The sequence below is a fragment of the Pyrgilauda ruficollis genome, unplaced genomic scaffold, assembly GCF_017590135.1.
Source record: "Pyrgilauda ruficollis isolate IOZ18807 unplaced genomic scaffold, ASM1759013v1 scaffold4, whole genome shotgun sequence".
NCBI lineage: Eukaryota > Metazoa > Chordata > Aves > Passeriformes > Passeridae > Pyrgilauda > Pyrgilauda ruficollis.
Window position 1 is genome coordinate 2460623 of NW_024525489.1, and position 19089 is coordinate 2479711.

The 19089-nt window shown below is 40.6% G+C and overlaps 1 protein-coding gene across 1 annotated transcript in view; it reads left to right on the forward strand.

The window, feature by feature from the left end:
• Positions 1–3695: 3695 nt before the first annotated feature.
• Positions 3696–19089, forward strand: part of PTPN14 (protein tyrosine phosphatase non-receptor type 14) — a 110558-nt gene continuing 95164 nt past the window's right edge. The window contains exon 1 of the mRNA XM_041476883.1: positions 3696–4015. The gene's annotated coding sequence lies outside the window, so the exon portion shown is untranslated. The remainder of the gene's footprint in view (positions 4016–19089) is intronic.

Here is a 19089-nt window from a genome sequence, read left to right on the forward strand (position 1 = left end):
GTGTACCCAGCTGTAGGACATGACAGAGATTTAGGAACACAGTTAAGGTCACATTTATGATACAAATAGGGAATGTGTTGCAACTGCATTCTTTGATTTGATTGTAATGTAGATGACTGTAAAGCTAATTAAACATAATCTACTGTTCACAGGAGAAACCACTAGCTGTTGCTTAAGCACATTTTAAAGACAGTTTTGCGTGAAACAGGTTATGACACGGTTTCACCGACCAAAAGGACTAAGATTTTTCCATGTTATAACAAGATTCTTTAACACACTCAAAATATGTTTAATACAGGTTTTTCTATCAAGGTGCTAAGCCACTTCAAAATTCCTTGCACATAACAAAAGTCTCCTCTATTTTAGCATAGATAAAGTCAGTTTTCCTCTGCTGATAGTTAACCATTTGGTCTTGCTGAACGGTGTTGGGCTTTATTTTTATGAGGGTTTGAGAAAACATTCAGGCCTACTAAATCCAAAATTTGGGTAAAAAAAAAAATTAAATAATGTCTCTCTCCTATACATTGCTTTCATCTGGAAATCAAAAAAGCACCTTCTTATGATCACTATCATTATCTCAGTTTTCAGACAAGAAAACAGGCACAGGGATGTGCTGCTACATGCCCAACATCAGCCAAAAAACTGGTAGCTAAGGTAACTGAGGTACAGTCCTATGTCAGTGAGTTATTTCACAATTGTTGAGATGTTTCTATTTGTATGTTATTTAGATATTTACTCTATTTTGTAGAGCACTTAATACAATAATCCTGGTGTACAAGGATCCAGCGTAAAAATTTAATTATAGAGCAGAAGGAATATTCTTGAGATAGAATCCATAAATCATTACAACAAGTCAATAAAATCTATAAATATAATTTAGAGGTGCCATATATTCAGATAAAAAAAAATTGCTGTAAAATTCCCTAGGAGCATAGAAGATAGTACCTAATCCAGCTCACATATGACTGGTACAAGACTAACCATCAAAGTTTACTGGACAAATTTGAACCAGCACAGGCATCTGGAACCAAATCAATAATTTATATCTTGCAGTCTTTGTAATTTGTAAAAATATTTTTTTTACCTTGAATTCTTGAAACAGTTTAAGTAACACCTAAGCTATTATTTTATTAAATCACTCCCCAACTAGCAGATAAGAACAGTTAGTTTTAATCGCAAATTTATATACTCCTGACTCCTCTTGAGGAACAAAGATATATGTAAAGATTGCAGGTTTTAATAGTCCTAGAAAACTGTAGTAGCACCAACATCAGATTTGCACATGGAAACCTCTTTGCAGGAACTGACTATAATGTCTTGGAAGTTTGGTGTTTTAAAGCACCTACTGCTACAATGTCTGAAAGTCTAATACAGATGTCAATCACTGCATTAAGTAATTTCATGAAAAATAATGATCATCACAATTCCCAGTTTCAGGAGCTTCTCTTGGTTGGGTAAATTTGCAATGCATTTTAATTTGCAGAGTTTGTTGAGCTGACCTTGCTCTTGCTGAGAAGCAGTATGATTTTATTTATTCTAGTTAATTTTATTTCTTCTAGGGGACCTGATCCCGTATGTAACCAATACGTCAAATCTCCCTGCCAAAATAGTCCCATCCTTCAGCGTGTCAGTGATTCTTGCAACATTGTTTCTTTTGCAGTTAAGCTCCCTAAATAAGTTTATTTCAAATGCTGAGAGACCTGAGAAAGTGAAAGTGACCAGCTGCAAAGCAGGAATCCGACTAAAAGGCTTTAGGGAGCCAGCTCAACACGTTGAGGCACAGATACAAAAGTCAGTATTTACTGGATTAAGAACAGCATCCTTACACCTGGCCCATCATGGGGAGGACAGGACAGCAACAAAACAAGTTAAATCCTAGTTTTGATGTGTACTACCCTCTTTTGTAAGTAGAGCAATCCCTTTTCTGTACCAGTTCAGAGCACAGCGGCTCCATGATCCATTTTATCATCTCCTTTTGACACCTGATATTTCTTCCAAATTGTTACACTAAGCTCTCATATCTACTCAGGGTCAAGTACAATTCAAGTTTAAATCTTAAATGGTGTCACTTCTTAGTGCTTCAGTGTAGCTGTATGTAAAATGGGGATAATTACTTACTTCATTAAGGTGTGGTGCTTGTAAAATGCTTGAGAGTCTCAGATGAAAAGAAGTCCTTGCAAAATGTAATTATATTATTATGCCAGAGGTAAAGTATAGACTTGTGATTCCATGTACAGTGTTTAAATACAATTACTTATCTATCAAATCAAGAATCTGTGCTATTTCTCCTTCTCTCAGCTCCTGATCCTCTTACCATTAATAATCTGAGTAATCCTGACTCCAGTGAATCTGCTCACATACTCCTTCAGGAAGGTGTACAAGAAACAAACAGTAACAGGAACTCCAAAATACTATAGATTCTGATTATCACTATTTTTAATATCTTCCTCTGTTGCAAGAGTCCTTAACTTTCTCAAAGTGTCCCAGTTGTTTTAAAGGGATACCTGCCTTTGACATTTCTGTAGATGTCTATTGGTACCAGAGGTATTTGTACACACTTTCTAGAATGTGGATTATTTTTGGAAAGTGGATAATTTTAAATAAGTGTAGTTTTTCAGGCAAAAATAATTTTGCAAATTGCCCATTAGCTCTGATGCACAACACCATCTACACATAATTTCTAATATTCACATTGCTCTTAAGCCTACTTGATGAGGTGTAATATATTCAACACTGCTGGCAGCCTCAGCCTTCCTGATAGTATTCCTACAGTGCGATGCGTTCCCTGCTCCTTTTGTCATTTACACCAGGCATTGGATGGGCTTTCCCACATCTGCCAAGTCCTGGACATTTCGTGTAATTACAAACCACCATGTTTTAGGCCAGCTTGAGGTTTTCTCCTGCTGGTTTTCCAGCAAAGCACAGAGGCATGAGGGCGGCATCCTGAGCGTTTTCCCATCACGGGTATTTCACTCTCTGTGCAGCTGGAGACCAGGGGTAACCACACTTCTACAAGTGAGGGTCACACAGTAAGCAGGAGACCAAAAGGGCTGAGATGGGAAGAGCAGAAGCAAACACAGGGAGGAATGGAGAGAAACGATGCTGTCGCTCAAGGCTTGCAGGAGACAGACGGGGAGTTAAGGAAGGGCAGAGAAGTGGTTACAGAGAAGCAGGGCGGCACCGTACCTTCGTACGGGAGGGCTGGAAGAAGGATCTCAGGAGCTTCCGGGCCCACGCGAGCAGTCTGTCTCAGCTCCCTACCCGCCCATTCCCCAAGTCTGTCTGGGGGTTCTCACCCAGCTGCCCCGGAGCGCCCGGGCCGACACGTGCGTGGAGGGCCGGGAAGGAGCCGGCACCCGCACCTGGCAGCTCTGCCCTCCTCGGGAGAGCCGCCGCCGGCACCCGCCCGGATTGGCAGGAGCCTGCGCCCTCCTCTTCCTCCCTCCTTTTCCCTCCTCCGCGGGGTGGGTTTCAACCCTCCTCCGCCTTCCTTGGGGAGGGGGTAAGAGTTAAAAAAGAAAAAAAAAAAAAAAAAAAAAAAAAAAAAAAAAAAAAAAAAAAAAAGAAAGAAGGAGAAAGAGAAAAGAAATCCCAAGTCGCGTCCCCGACGTCTCCGGGCCCCGCGACCGCAGCGGCCGCCCCACATTCCTGGCATTCCTGGGCCGTGACTCCCCGCGCCGCCCCAGCCCTAGCCCGGCCCCGGCCCCGCCGCCTCCAGCTCGCCCGCCCGCCGGCCCCGCTCGCCCCCGCGGGACACCAGTCTCCTCCCTCCCGCCCTGCCTCCCTCGTTCCCGCACCCCGCGGCCGGCAGCAGGAGCTAAGGGCGCCCGGCCCTCCGCGCCGCCACCGGCGGCCGCAGCGCCCTCCCGGCCGCCCCGCCGAAGTTCTCCGCGGTGGCCGGGCCGGGGCGGCGGGAGCCGCTCTCCTTCCGCAGCGCCGGTGCCGCTGCTCGCGGGCCGGCACGGCCGCCTCCCGCGGGTGCGCACAAAGCCGGAGCCGCCGCGCTGCCCAGCAGGTAAGGAGCCGCCGCCGCCGAGTTCGCTCGAGTTCGGGCGCGTCCCCGCGCAGACTTTGAAACAGCCCGAGCAGTGCCTCGCACTCGGAGTGTGCGGTCGGCAGCGTTTGCATGGGCTCGCTGTGCGCGGCAGCGGACTAGTACCGCTCCGCCGGGTGTCCAGCGCTATCTGTGAACCACCAAAACAGCCATGCTTGGGTTACAAATGCCAGTCGGTGACCTGCGATAAGCGAGCCTTGGACGGTCCGTCCAGCCCGTGAATTTAGTCAGTTAGACGCTCAGATAACACGGCATTTGCCTAGTCAAGAGGTATTTGTAAATAGCGAGGATCGGCTATTTACAGGGCTGCTTCTATTTACATCGCGGCATGCCCGTGTCTGCTTTCCCCGCCGCCCGGGGCTTTACCTTGCTCTTTGTTAGTTACAGTCAAGCCTAAACGGGCCGTCTTCGGTAAGTCTGTAACTCTGCCGAATGCTGCAGCAAAGATCGCAGCGAGGCAGAGGAGTGACATCTGCTCTCGTTTCTGATGTGGCAAAGTCGATGAATTGTTAAGATCTCAGACCAGCTCACTTTATTGGGGTGTATTTGGGACGAGCGTTACATAATGTATGTGTGGCATGTGGATATGATGTGTGCTGGAGCTTTCCTATCGGGTATGTTTTATCTCTCTGATTTGCATGAAATAATCATATATTTCCATTATAAGCAACTTTTTCGTTGTTTGTAACTTTAACAAGGTGGGAACAGTGACCCGTAAAAGGCTCAGATTCAATGTGTTGTTGCCCAAGAAGTTTTCTGGGATTTTTGGCACGTAGCCTGAAACCATAGAAAAAATGCTTTTACCAGAAGCCAGTTCTTTTTTCTTTAAACTCTATGCAGATAGTTGCTACAGGGTTTGGTTATTCCAAAAAACACTGTTACATGCTGCAGTTTTTCAGAGTTTGGAAAAATATTCATATAAAATGGCTCCCCCCCCCCCTCAAAATCACAAGTCATCACTTGCCAAATTCCATATTATGAGAGGAGATAGTCTCTGCTGGGACTGCCTCCCCTCACATCTGTCCTCAAAAAGAGCTATGTTCTCATTATCCAGCTGAGAATGTCCCATCAAATATGAGTGACAAAACACAGATTAAACAGCTTTTGCTCTTGGCCTCTGGGGGTTTTGTTGCTGACATCTAGTAGTTGTTACGTGGTATAAAATAGAGCATGTGTTGACATTATAGTAATGCCAATAATCTTTAGGACCTGCTCTGTTACTGGCACTACTTGAACTCTTTCTGGTATCTTTGGAAAGCTGTGCCAGAGTTGCTTACAGACAGAGGGCACTTGTGTGTATCTCACGGGTCGTGATACAAAACTTGGGAGCTTTGCAAATTTATGGGCTGAAGCACAGCCCATCAGCTAAAAGATAGTCCCTAAAATCTGTGGCAGAGCTTGTAGGCCACCAGTTCTGCCAGGGCATTTGTGTGTGAGAAGCTGTATAAAGTACGTCTGCCTTGATGCATCCTCAAGGAATCCAGTGGTGCATACCAAGGCCAGAGCGAGGGCTGTTGGGCTGATCTCTATACTGAGCAATATGAGCTTTTGTATGTATATTATATTTAGAGTTTTACACATGCCTTTTAAATGTTTCTGTAATAGTAGCAGAAGTAGCTTTGGTGCAGTGTTGTTCATGAGGGTTAATTAGCAACCAGTGTTAGTACTAATGACTGACTTTTCTCCTGGTCATTCTCGTCCAGCAGAAGCCCATGAGTCAGTTATTGTAACTTAGGTATGGAATGGCTTTCTATGAAATGCATCTGCTCTTGTGCACTTAGCAAATTGCTTTGGCCAACAGTGGCTCCTCCAATCATGGAGAAAGTATTCTACATAGACTTGTGTGCATAGTTCTGATAACTATGGCTTCCATTTTTTTTGTTTGTTGAGCCAATCTGCTGTTCTTCATTCTGTTTCTCATCATATGCAGTGAGGCTGTGTTTGATTAATTGTTACTTAAGTAGCTCATTTTAATATGGATTTACATTTAGCATAGGTATATGCAGTATGAAAAGTGTACTTGAGCTCCACCTCCACAGCTGGAAGCAAATCCTCTGTTACAAGCGTTTGTCAGCTGAGGGGGAAACACATAAACTGCTGGTAGTGTACAACAGGTACAAAGTTTTCAGCAGGCAGTGCTGCTCAGCAGCATTTACGTCCTAGTCCTGCAAAGACTCACCCATGAGTTTCAATTTACCTTGCCTTTCAAATGCCTTTGAAACAATGGGATTTCTTTTATATATGTAATAATAAATGTGTATACAAGTCTTTGCAGGAGCCAGGTTATAATACCTAGTATGCAGTATATTTGTGCGTGTGTATCTAGCTCAGTTGTAAGACGATTTCAGTAAAGGTCTAATTTTTATGCTGAGCAGATGCCATAGAAGTTTTTTTTTTTTTTTATGTCTAAGTCCACTGTGAAGTACAGCATACCTTCGCCTATTATGCTTTGTGCAGTTCCATTGGAACAAATCCTGATCTTTGAAAATAAAGCAGTACCGTGTAGATTTTCCTCCTGTGAGGAAGGAGTATGGTACAAGATTGTGCACAAGATTCTCTGAAGTTTTATGTGAAAAAGTCAGGTTCCTTTTTTAAAATCTACTGGTTTTCTTTTGAGATACTTCATGAAAACTGCTGCCTCCAATTATGAAATTTTTAAAAATATATATTAAAAAACAAGAATTCAAGAGTAGTTCCTAAAGGAATGGAGGTAGACTGGAGCTGAAGCCCATGTTTGTGGTAAAGATATGATTTGATTTCATTGTCTAACCCCTATCCTCTTGTGCCTGGTGCAGGGAACCTTAAAACTCAGTGGGCTGGTGCAGCTTCCTTTGGTAGTGCTGGATTCAGTCCATGTCCAGAGCAAGTGTAGCCTGTCCCATGGGGTGCCCTTGCTCTCCTTAAAGCTTTTTGGTTTGCTGTGCACGTGGAGCTGAAGAGGTGATCACACCCTCTGAAAGAATAGGACTCCTCACCAATCTGGAGATAGCCCCAGGAGCAGGAACTGCAGTCCATGACTCTTCCGCTTTCCTTTGGGCTGTCGGCAGGAATGAGGAGAAATCAGGAATGTAAAAGGAGTTAAGGACACAAGATTATGGTGCAGCACAAAATATGTAAAAAGAAGTGCATATTTGTTCTAAAATGTATTTCCTACCTTATCATGGGTGTCCTAATAAGTAGTTGAACTTGTTATTGTCAGCTATATGTGAATACCTAAGTGACTGTAAATTTAGCTAACATTAAGAAGGTTTTCTGACCAAAGGACTTTTCTGGAGGATGTTGGGTATATGACATAATGAATGCATGCTGGCTTGGGAAGGAGAGAATGCTGACCCCTCTGATGTCCTGTAGCCATTGTGACAATCTTATTTTCTGCTTATGTAAAGAGTTTAGGTACCAAGCTCTGCTGAACACCAAGCACGTCTTCTGGAAACTGCAACTCTTCTTGCTAATTCTCACTCAGTCTACCTGTTGTCCTCATGACTAACTTTTTTATTTTGTCAGTAACAATGTAAACCTAAAATTACATTATGTGATGTATAAACACCTCTGAAAAGAGGATGGTGAACATGCATGTTAGTGATCTAATAAATTGGATGAATGATGGTGTGCCAAAACTTACTAATGATGCTAAAGTATTTGGATTAGGCAAGATTGAAGAAGACAGAGAAATTGTAAAGGGAATCCAAGAAAGCTGGGTGAAAGGGAAGCATAACAGATGATGCTGATAAATTCAAGAATATGCATGTTAGATGGAATAATCAAATTACTTGTTCATGTTACTGGATTGTAAATTAACTATTTATTAAAGTGGAGAGGAAGATTTCAACAATGTTTTATTTGAACTTGTGTGCCTTCTTAATGCTTAGTATTGGGCAGAAGAAAAATGCTGCAGTTCTGCAATATTGTGTTAATGAGACAAAGGATGCTATTGAACTGGTGCTCGAATTCACCTGGAATAATCAGTTTGTGGTCTCCTATCACAGGAGAGTGATTGAAAAATATTCATATGACAGTGAGCATATGAATGTAGGACTGTTTCAAGGGAGTCAGAGGAGGTAGGATGTATGTATGCAAAATAGTGCTTGACCATTACCCTTTGATACATGGCTTGTTATAGGGAGTAGTTTGAAAGATAAAGTGTATAATACTTCTAAATCACCATTTCCGGTGTGTACCACCAAAGGAGATCATACAGACCAAAGCCTCTTAGGATGAACAAGTGTTCCTAGGGACAGGAAGAACAGTCACAGCTACAATGAAGAGATGTTAACTGTACTGCTCTAGGGTGTAAATCAGCCCTATCTGACGGGGACTGAGAAATTTCTCTTAGGACAGATGATGCTATATGTGCCTGTTGTGATATTTTGTATGTTTTCTTACAGGGTAAGCAGCTCTTAGAAGAAGGGTATTGGGCTGATGATTAGACACACTATAGTGTGTCTCTATTGTACTGTGAATGATGCTGATTTTAATTACATAGTCATGCAGGGGGAGTTGAAAGATTAATTTTTTTGTATATGTTCAGGTTTCATGGAAAGCATGTCTTGGACTTTAAGTCGTTAACACAGTCAAGTTTTAACTTTTTGAGATGTGCTCTGCTGTGACCTGGGCTGGCATAGACAAGGACAGAAGTGATGGTTAGGCTTCATTTAAAAGGCAGATAGCACTGTCTGTTATTAGTCAATTTGGTTATGATTTCTAGTAAGTTTTCTGATGGACAAAGGCTATTTTAAAATTTGGGTAGTTAATATCGTTTCAATTTCTGAATCAGAATGATAGTTCAGTGGCTGTGAGAAGCACAAGGACTGGTTTGTTACCTCACTACATCTCTTGCAGCTTAGTGGGGGTTTCAAAGAAAATACTGTCAAAGCAGTAGTATACCAACACCATGATATACTTGATTCTTGCATATCTATCAGCTGGGGGAAAGACTGATTTAGTAGCAGGCATTGCGATTCATGTAACAATCAACACCTCATGTTAACAGATTAGTGTATGTAGTGTATAACATAGTTAAGAGTTGTCCATAGAAGTTTCAGAAAACTGTGTTATAGCTTAAAGAATAAAAAGCCAGGACTTGTGCAACTTTTAGTTGATCTAACCGGCCAGAATGAGCTGTCTTACAGCCTGCCTGCCTTGCAGCTATCTGCAAAATAAAATGTAGACTGACTTTGCCTTCCCTGATGAAAAGGCTGAAGCTGTTGTGAAGGGAGCCTCACACTGCTTTTTGAACTTAGAAAATAAAGTTTATGGGAAGGCTGTCATTTGTAAAGGAGCATAAAAGTGATGTTCTCTCCTGGGACATTCTTTGGCCATTGGGCTGGATTCAAAGCATATCTCTCTGAAGGACAAAGTGTAGAGCCTTAGCCCAGGAGAAGTTGGCAGTGTAGGAGAAGCAGGAGGCTACCAGTAGTTGTTTTAACTTGTGTTTGTGAAATTCTTTCTTGTTTTTACAACTGAGAAAATAGTTTGCATTCCTAAGGTTTTTGAGATTAGCTCTTATCATGGAACTCCCTCTTTTGAGAGGAGGCATTCACTACCTTGTAGATAAAATGCCTTTAGGTTTTTATTGGTGATGATAATTGAGCCAGGTTTTTGGACAAGCCTGGGCAGAATCAGGGGACTTTGCCAATCAGAGGTTCAACAGATAGAAGCCAGATCCAGTTTTTGATGTCTATTGCTGGTGCCATTTTGATTTTGACCTCTTCACACAGGACTTTCATTTGTCCTTTCAGTGCAAAATGTGTCCTGTTGGTGGTGGAAACTCTGCATTTTCTGGGTATGTGATACACAGCGCTTATCTCAGGTGCTTTGAAAGGGAGACAGTGTGTAAAGGAATTTCTACACAAAACATTGTGCCTGTTGTTTACCAGAACAGAGGGAGAGAAGAGAGGAAAGCAATGTATTTAGGCTGAATTTGCCTTGTGCTGAGGTGGAGTGAAACTTCTGATGCCTTCAGATGGATCGGGTCTTGAAAGTCCTACCTCAAACATAGAAAAGCGGCATTTCAGGGGCAATCTGACTTCTCCATTTAGAGCTTTGCAAAATGCCCCATATGAATAGACCTGCCTCAGGAAGAAAATCCGTGATGAGCTTTAGGGATGGGAATTTATTTGAAAGGCTCTGGAAAATGTGCACCTGAAATGATAATATTTTTTCTTTTATTTTTCTTGTTTTTCCTAGTTTGGTGTACTATTAAGAGCTACTGAGTGTAGTTGATGTATATTTACATTCTTTATAGCGTTGTGAAGATTCAGTCTGTTTAGAAAGATGCTTTGGTCAGCTTACCAGATAAAGAAATTGTCTGCTAATTGAAGGGGATGGCTGGTGTAGTCTGCTGCTGGTAGACAGAAGTATTTATTGACAGATCTTCAGAGCTCTATCAGTTTCAGAATGGAGAGTGGACAGGGCAAGTTTCTGCTTGTGAATAAAACAACTCATGCAGACATATTTGAGTAAAGTTCCTGTGATTCCTTCCACCTCTGCCAAGACTGTGCTGTGGAAATCTGTGACAGCAGAGGAAGTTAATTGTAGTATTGATGTGCTGCTGTTCCCCACTTTGTTGTGGTTGACAGTGACAGGGTTTTTTTGCAAGTTCTCTTCCATGATCCATGTTCCCCTTTTTAGTTTGGTGCTCCAAAATGCATCAGTGCAGAGCTGGAAATCTTGTTTGTAGTACAGAACTGAAATATTGCAGGAGAGCATTATTGAGGTGAGATAACATTTAACATCTAAATGGTAAGTATGTTGATTGCTAGCAATTTCACTTCATTTTTTTTATTATCTTTCTTTCTGGCAAGGGCTAAATAAAAGCTGCCATTTAAAGATGAATGTTATTTTTAATTTTTGCATATTTTAGGGCTTTTGCTATGCAGTTTGATGTGTGCTGCTTAACATTATCTACAAAGAAGTGTTTAAATATAATGTTGTGTGTGGAGAAATACATCTCAATTCACAAGTAATGTTTTTGCTTTCCTTTCTGTATTGTAGAATGTGCTGGGAAGTTTACAAATAGGAAAAGACAAAGTACATGTTTTGAATTACATTCTAAGGAAGAGGAGAAGAAATGGTTTGGTGCAATAGGCAAATAGTGTGTTGGGGAATGCTGGCCTGTATTATTAAGGATTTTGGTTTCTTTGGTCATAGTCTGCCCTCTGAAGCTGGTTCACCTCTTGAAAGCTTTTCTGATTTCTGCATTTGATTAGGAAATTGCCATGTGTATTTGAATATGCAAATTCAGAAATGCAGATTTATGGTTCAGTAATTGAGACAGTTGTTGTGGAAGAAAATTACTGATACCGCCTCAGGACCTGCTTGACTTTATAAAGCGATGAGCATTTCTCTGAAGCTGGAATGAAAAGAAGCACTTATAAGGAGAATGCAGTAGCTGGGGGTAGAGATCTTCTCTGCTAGCTGTGTGTTACTTTTGATAAGTTAGTTTGCTAAGCTCTTGTTCCTTGCTGCTGATGTAGTAACCTAAAACTGTTGGTCACAGAATGGCTCTGAGTTCTTGTAGTGTACATTTGCATGTAACTTTTCACTGCTGAAAGGGTAAATTATAACTCTGGATAGGTTGAGCTTTCAAAACCTTGTCTAACGATGGCCCAGTTGTCTCTTTTGATGTACAAATGGGTTTATCCAGAGAGACTGATGTAGTCATGCAGTTTTTTCTTGAACCTGACTCAGGTATGAAGACTGCCACCCATGCAGTAATTAATCTGTCAAAACATCTGACAAGGGGTGGGTGCACATTGGAGACAATTAGTCATTTTGTCTATTAGTTAATAATGTCAACTTTAGTCGATGTTATATAAGGTTTCTTACCTACCTTTGTAATTTCAGCTTGTGTTACCGTAGAAGTTTGTTAACATGTGGCTTAACTTCCATGTTAGCTTTGTGTGATCAGTGTCCTTTGCAAATATCACTAGTTCTCTGCATACAGCTGTGAAATTCTGCATTTCCTAACCCCCATGCATTCAGCAATACGCTGCAATGGTCCTGACTGGCTGGACTATGAGCTGGTGATAATAAAGTCCTCTGCATGTAAATATGTTCAATAAGAGGGGCATTCGGCTAACTTCAGGTGACATTGTCCACTGTTAAATGCCACTTAATTTTGCTTTCTCCGCTCTCTTAAATAGTGTGGATTTATAAAGTAATTTTTTTTTTTACTTGGGATGGAATCAGAGCAAGCCCATTTGTCAGTCTCTCATGTTGTATGTTTCAGTCAAAGAGAGCAGCAGAGGATAGGACAATGACAGTGAAGGTTATCCTCCATTATTCCAATAGTTTCTTATGATGAAGAAAACAGGTTTGTGCATGTTTATCTCAAGAAGGCTTTTTACCACAACCTGAGCACCCAGTGGCAGTGGTTTTGAAAGCAGAACATGTTGTTGAGTGCCTTTTGCAAAGGTTAAGATACGTTAATGAAAATAACATTGAAAACTTACATGTTGAAAAACACCCTTTGGTAATACAATTAATAAAATAATTTTGTAAGTTCAAGGCAGAATCTAGCTTGTTTATTAGGAAAACTTCCCACTAATAATCTCTGTGATTTATAGTATTAGTTTCTTAGGAATAGCTCTGTTGTGGGAACTGTGTTAAAATAAGACTCAACAGTCCACTGAAGCATTCACTGAAGAGTCAAAGTCTTTGTCAGAAAAATTGACAAGGTTCTGGCTTTGTAATCAAAGAGGTCACTTTTTTCTTAGTGGTTTGAAATAATAAAGTATTTTTAAATTTAAAAATCTGTGATATTAGCTCAAGAAATGGTTATTTTTTTGCCATTCTTTTAGGGATAAAGATGAATTGGGTTACTGACCTTTGGAAAAAATCAAGGTTTTTTTGATTGTTTTGTGGAGTTTCCTTTTTTGCTTAAGAATTTGAACCCGTTTTTTGGCAAAGGATCTGGTAAAATGGTAGTATAAAGCCAATCCAGAAATCTTTAAGTACTTTTGGCAGTGCAGTGTTTTGGGGCCTTTGTGAACAAAGTGACCTCCATTGCAGTACTTCATACCTTCATACCTGTACTTTGGTAGACACATTTGCTTTACCCTGAGGCATTTGACAGGCCATGCATTCATCCACCCGAGTGTGTTCCTGCCCTGCCTGTGGCTGTCTTGAGGTGTGATGCCCAGGAATGTTTCACTTTGCCCATGCTGGGTGCTTTGTACACCACGTTCCCTCGGGCATCATTTGACCTGCTCTCTGCAACATGCTCCAAGCAAGGTCCTAAATGCCTCTCACAGAGACCCAGCATGGATATGGACTGTTTGAGTGATGACTTAAATGGAGATTTCCTTCACTGTTATCTCAATGAAGTTATTATACTGGTATGTGCAGTGATTTCTGTGTACAGCGGTCAAACCTGAAAGAATTTAATCAGGGTAACAAACTGATAGGGCTGGGTATCAAGTGCTAACTGCACAGAAAGGGACTCTGCACCCAACAGTGCAGAATCTGTTCTGGATGATATCAGTGATGGGTGTTGCGTTAAGTCTTTATGCGGTGATTCCTTTACCCATTAGGAAAAGAGATGGAGGAGAACTTGAAATGTTTGTGGACTTTTTGTAGTTTTGTTTTAAAACATATCTCATCCCCATAATGGTAGAAATGTATAGGAAAGGTAAATGAAATTTATAAAATAACAAAGGTATATGGCTTTTAAGAGTGGTTCTGTCAACAGATGAAGACCACTAATCGGTAGTCTCCCAGATGTGATTTTCTTTATTATGGACTGTGAACAATTGTGCTGCAAGCTGCCTATCGCCAAAATCCTTGTGGCATTGTACACTGGATAAGTGGTGTCTAGACATGACTGTGAGCTTTACCTCTGCAGTTTATATTTCTCAGAAGTTAGAAATGTTTTTAGGACACTTTGAAATACTGGAATCAATTATGTTATTTCATTGTAGCAAGCCTTTGAAGACTATGTGTCAAATCTTTCATATTTTCAGTGATTTCTATATTTTCATATCTTCTTGACTTAAGGAATATGGCACTGAGTGGTGGTTTTGAAGATCTGGTGGAATGTTGAGCAGAAGATGTTATCGAGTGTGTGGAAGCAGTTTGTGTACTAAGTTTGTTCAAACATAGATGCCTTAGCTCATGAACAGTGAGAACTCTACAAGGACAAACTGCAAGGTCAGAGGAAATTAAAAACAAAAGAATGCCTGATTGCCATGTCTGCTGAGACTGAGCACTGATTACACTATCCTTGTCCTGCCAGGATCATGATGATGACAACTGTGTCTTATGTCCTTTGACCAGAATCACAGAATATCCTGAGTTGGAAGGGACCCACAAGGATAATGTCCTTGCACAGGATGAGATCCAGAATTACACCATGTGTCTGAGAATGTTGTCCAAACACTTCTTAAATTGTCAGTCTCAGTAGATTACAAGGCAGAGGTAACTGAGGCTTTGTTAGATTTAAATTGAGCCCTCTTTTGGTGGAGGAGCAGTATAATTAGAGAAAAGGGGCTCAGAGTCTAGTGCAAGAGGGGGCTCTACAGTACACATGGGTTCTAAGATTCAGAAGGTGAAGTGTTGCAGTTGGGTACATCCTGGCACTATAGGACACCTTGCATCATTATGTTATGTGCCAGGAGAGTGGAAAATTACAACTCAGTTATTCAAGACTGTAGTAAATCTAGTTAATACCTCATACCTCTGACACATCTGTCAGTGTGGTATCGTAATTATTTACCTTGGCACTGTAAGCTCCAGGCAGGAAGTCCAGTTGCTGAGCACTACATCCCCAAGCCTCCAGCGTGTTCTTGCCAGCCCCACTGCCACCAGCACAGCTGGCAGCCCTGCTTACTAAACCTGGGCATTTGTGTGAGCAGAGGTTTGCAGGATTAGGACATCAGTTTGCAACAGGAAATTGCACTTCCAAAGGTGAGTGTGTGAAAGGGATCAGTAACTCCTGACAACTTGTACCAAAGTAAATTCTGTTGGAGATTATTACCTGCCCAGTTGAGTGCTGTGATTTTATTTTAAAACAAGAGGCTGTAGCAGTAAGTCTGGTGTGCTTACCCCAAGTTCCTTTTGCATGCTTTTTAGCTTCATCTGGGAATAAGTAAACACCTAAAATAATCTCTGGTTTTGTCATCTCTTTGGAAGTGTGCTTGCTTCCTGCATTATGAAGGTTATCATTAGATTAGCTGTGTTTAAGCTTCCTGTCTCACCAGGGTTTTTTCCATTATTTTTACAATCTCTTTCAGGAGGTATCAGTATCATGTTTCTGTAATAAAGGTTTCACTTAAATTGTGCATTGGGGTTTTTTTCCCTGTTGTTTTTTAAAAAAAATTTCTCTGTCCACTTTCCTTACTTAGTCTGAAATACCTTTTCAACTCTGATACCAAACTAGATTTGTTTCGGGTTTTTTTTTTTTTTTAATTTAATGGCAGATGCTATTGTAATGACATGCAGACCAAGAAAGCATATTGCAACTTCTGTCTGCAATTGGTGTGCTTATATAAATGGTAGAAAAAACTCAACCTGTTTAGCTGTATGGGTACATAGTCTTGCTCTTGTGGGAAAAGTCTGTTGTTTAATAGGTGACCATGCAGTTGTGAACTCTGGCTGAGAAAATAAATAACTGAGATGCACAGTGTCATGTTTGGCTCATCTAGGGTAGAAATTGAATACCTAAGTCTGGAAATACATAATCTTTAGTAAATTCTCTTACCATTAAGCATGAAAACTGTGGCCACTGAAAATAATGGAGTTTTGGGATTTTACGTGTGCTCATTTACTTATCAAACCAAAAGGTAAAGCTGGACTTGAGGTCTTAAAGCAAAAAGTGGAGCTGAATTTTCAGAACAGTGAGGTAGAACTTCCTCAGGTCAGTTCAACCTTAGTTAGATCAGGGGCAAACATTTTGCCATTGCTGTGTACCCTGCTTGGCCTTCTGCGTGTCCCTTATGGGTTAAGTCTCATTTCCCACTAATAGATGTCATTCACTTGTTAGGGTGTATGTTTGCCTGTAATGTTGGTTACAATTGCACTTTTTAGTGTAGGTGAAGACTGGATGTGAAAGTCTTTAGGCTTGTCTTTTGCTTTTACCTTTTTGATGAACTTTTTTTGGCTTTGCAAATGCAGCTGCTGTCTTGCCAATTGATATTTCTTTGTGGTTTGCATATCAAGTCTTGTGTTACTGCTGTAGAATATACACTAGATCCTTTTTTGTTTTTACCTTCAGTTGTGTTACTGATTTTGGTAGTTAGCAGGATAATATTTAGATTTTATGTAATATTTTATTTTTGGGGATGCCAACTACTTTCTTGATTTATTGCAAGCTAATTGCTACCCAAAGTGTTCCATTAACAGTTTCTTTCTGTGTTCATTGATTCATTTATTGTATCATCTAGGCTGTTGCTAAATATGTACCTGTAGTGCATTTGGGAGACTTTTGCCCAATTTGATACCAGCATTCACATTAATTCACTAACTCAAGTCTCTTTTTTCCTAAGCTTAGCAGCAGTGCTGTGGTATAAAATCTTGATCTTGTTTCATAATGATGGTTCTTTATAGTAACTGTCATTTAATTTATTTCCTTCTAAAAGCTATGTATTATTTTAGTAAATGACATGTTTATATTTTGAATTTCTAGCCTATGACTGCAGTAATGAGTAGCCCTTTCCTTTCTCTTGAAAGATAGTTTTAGCTCATCCTAATTGATTGCTTTCACTCATTTGCTGATGTTGTTCTCTTCATTTGAGCGTCATTGTCTTGGTGGTAATTAAACAAAAGCCCAATTAAGTCTCCTGTTATACTGAGAAGCAGCTTGCCAGAATTTGACAGTACAACAAAGGACATTTCATTGACCAATTTCTTCAGAAGGAATTCTCAGTGGAGGTCTGGAAAGCAGCACATGTGATTTTAGACACTTTACAGCTATCATTTTAAAATTATTTTAAATCTGTGACTGAACCTTCTGCTCTGTTCCAAAGATGTGACTCAGAACACTACTAGTGGTGGAGAGCTAATTTCCATCCACTGACAACGTGAAAGCCCTCTTGAAACATCATATTTCCAAAGCAAGCAAAGTGAGAGTAAGTAACCTCTTAGCTTCTTGGAGTATTTTTCAACGTAGGGCTTATGATAAAAAACAGGATTAAAATTTTTCTTTGTTTATCAAAAATATAAGCCTGTAAATCCTACTTAACTGAAGCTATTGTAGTTATTGCTCTTAATATTTTTGTTTCAGAAGCTGTAAATTGGAAGAGCCACTTTAGAACTGGAAAAAGAAGAATTAATTACAACAATGATTTTTCCAAACTGAGCCATGCATGGCTGTTGGCATTCATTCTGCTGAGTAAAGTGGCTTGAGAAAGGGGAGGGAACACCCAAGATGAAGAGAAAAATGACCCAGAAGAGCCTGCTTTGACAGGACTCTAAGATAGTCACAGGACTGCCTCACTGCATGAAAACTTTTGAAATGTATGAAAAGAGAATTTCAAGTGGGTCCCCAACTCTCTCTCTCTTTTACCATTAACATTTTTTTTGAATGCCACAGCTCTGTATGACTGTATATCAAGACCAAGACAATAATTGTCAACAGTTCCAAGTACTTGTGTACTTTATTATGTTTGATTTCCATCGAGCTATAAACACTCTTTGTCCTTTGCCTTTTGCTAGCTATTGGCTTGGCTGCTCCTTGTGGACAGGAAAGCTGTGTTTAATGCTTTGTAAAGTGGCCATCAGTTCCTTGCTTTTATCTCTATTCAGCATAAATTATTTTCAGCAAGGCCACAGAAACGTTCTGGCCAAGATTTGCAGGTGCCCCTTGTGGAGTGCTATTTCAGGATAAAGGCTTAATCTTGCTGTGTCTTTCCTCCTCTTCTCTCATTTCTTCTCTCCTTGAAGAATACTAATCCTGAATGATAGGAGCCCATGGCTAGTCTCCTCCCTCCTTCATAGCTCACTTCTGTTGTTTTGTTTTTTGGTTTGCTTTTTTTTTTTTTTTTTCATTTTCAGCATTAACTCTCAACCGGATAGGCTGAAGCATATTCTTTTACCCTTAAGCTTGAAAACTTTGTGTGCGCTGCCATTGCAATATTTCTAAGGGGAAATTCAGCCCCTAATTATCAACTTAGAACATTCTGGTTCTTTGGCATGACTTTACTTCTGCCCATCTGTTAGGTTGGCACTCTGCCCTCTCAGAAAGTAGCCGACCAGTTTCAGCTGAGCAGAGGAGCCAACCAAAGATGGGTTAAGAGAGGCAGCCCGCAAGAACACTTTATGTTCTATTCCTCTTGCCAAAAGCTCTTCCTGTTTGCAAACAATGTCAGCTTAAGCCCATATGCTTCATTACATGGGATGACATCTGTGGAGACAGATGCAGGGATGGCAATACAAATGACATTTGATAAGGAAGGGCATATGTTATGAAACCAGACACCACTATGAGTTTAAGACCCTGTCTGTGCTGCACATACATACAAAAAAACCAGATTTCTTCTATATTTCGGTGTGTGAGTGCATTCATCAGCCCCAGGGTTGGGTTTTTGAAGTGCATCATTGTTCAAGATTTGTGCTAGGTGTACCTGCAGTTTTGTGGTTTGTTGTTGCACTTTATTAGCTGAGGTCAGTATTTTGCTTCAGTAATCTTTGAATGGTGATGTGCATTAAGGGTCCAGTGGTTTGCACCATGTAAAGAAACTGGACAATGCCAGTGTAAGAGGAGCTTGTTGTAGCAGAGGCTTCTGCTGTGAAATGTCTTTCTGAAGGATTTCAGCATTACCTTCCAAACATCCATTTTAGCATTTAGAAAGGAATTATTTTTGTGTGAATTTTACATGTCTGGGTAGAAGAGATGTAAAAACCTCTTCCTCTGGCATAGTCTTTGCCCCTTTGCTAGATTTTGCTTTTTCACCAGAGGTCATCTTTGTACCTAAAGCTACTCTTCCTCGACACGTCTGCTTTTAGCACCCTTTTCTTGTTCTTCATATTGCTAAGGCTGATGGAAAAAGTAGCAAGTTTTAATTAAAACTTTGCATATAATCTATTTTAACAATTTGAAG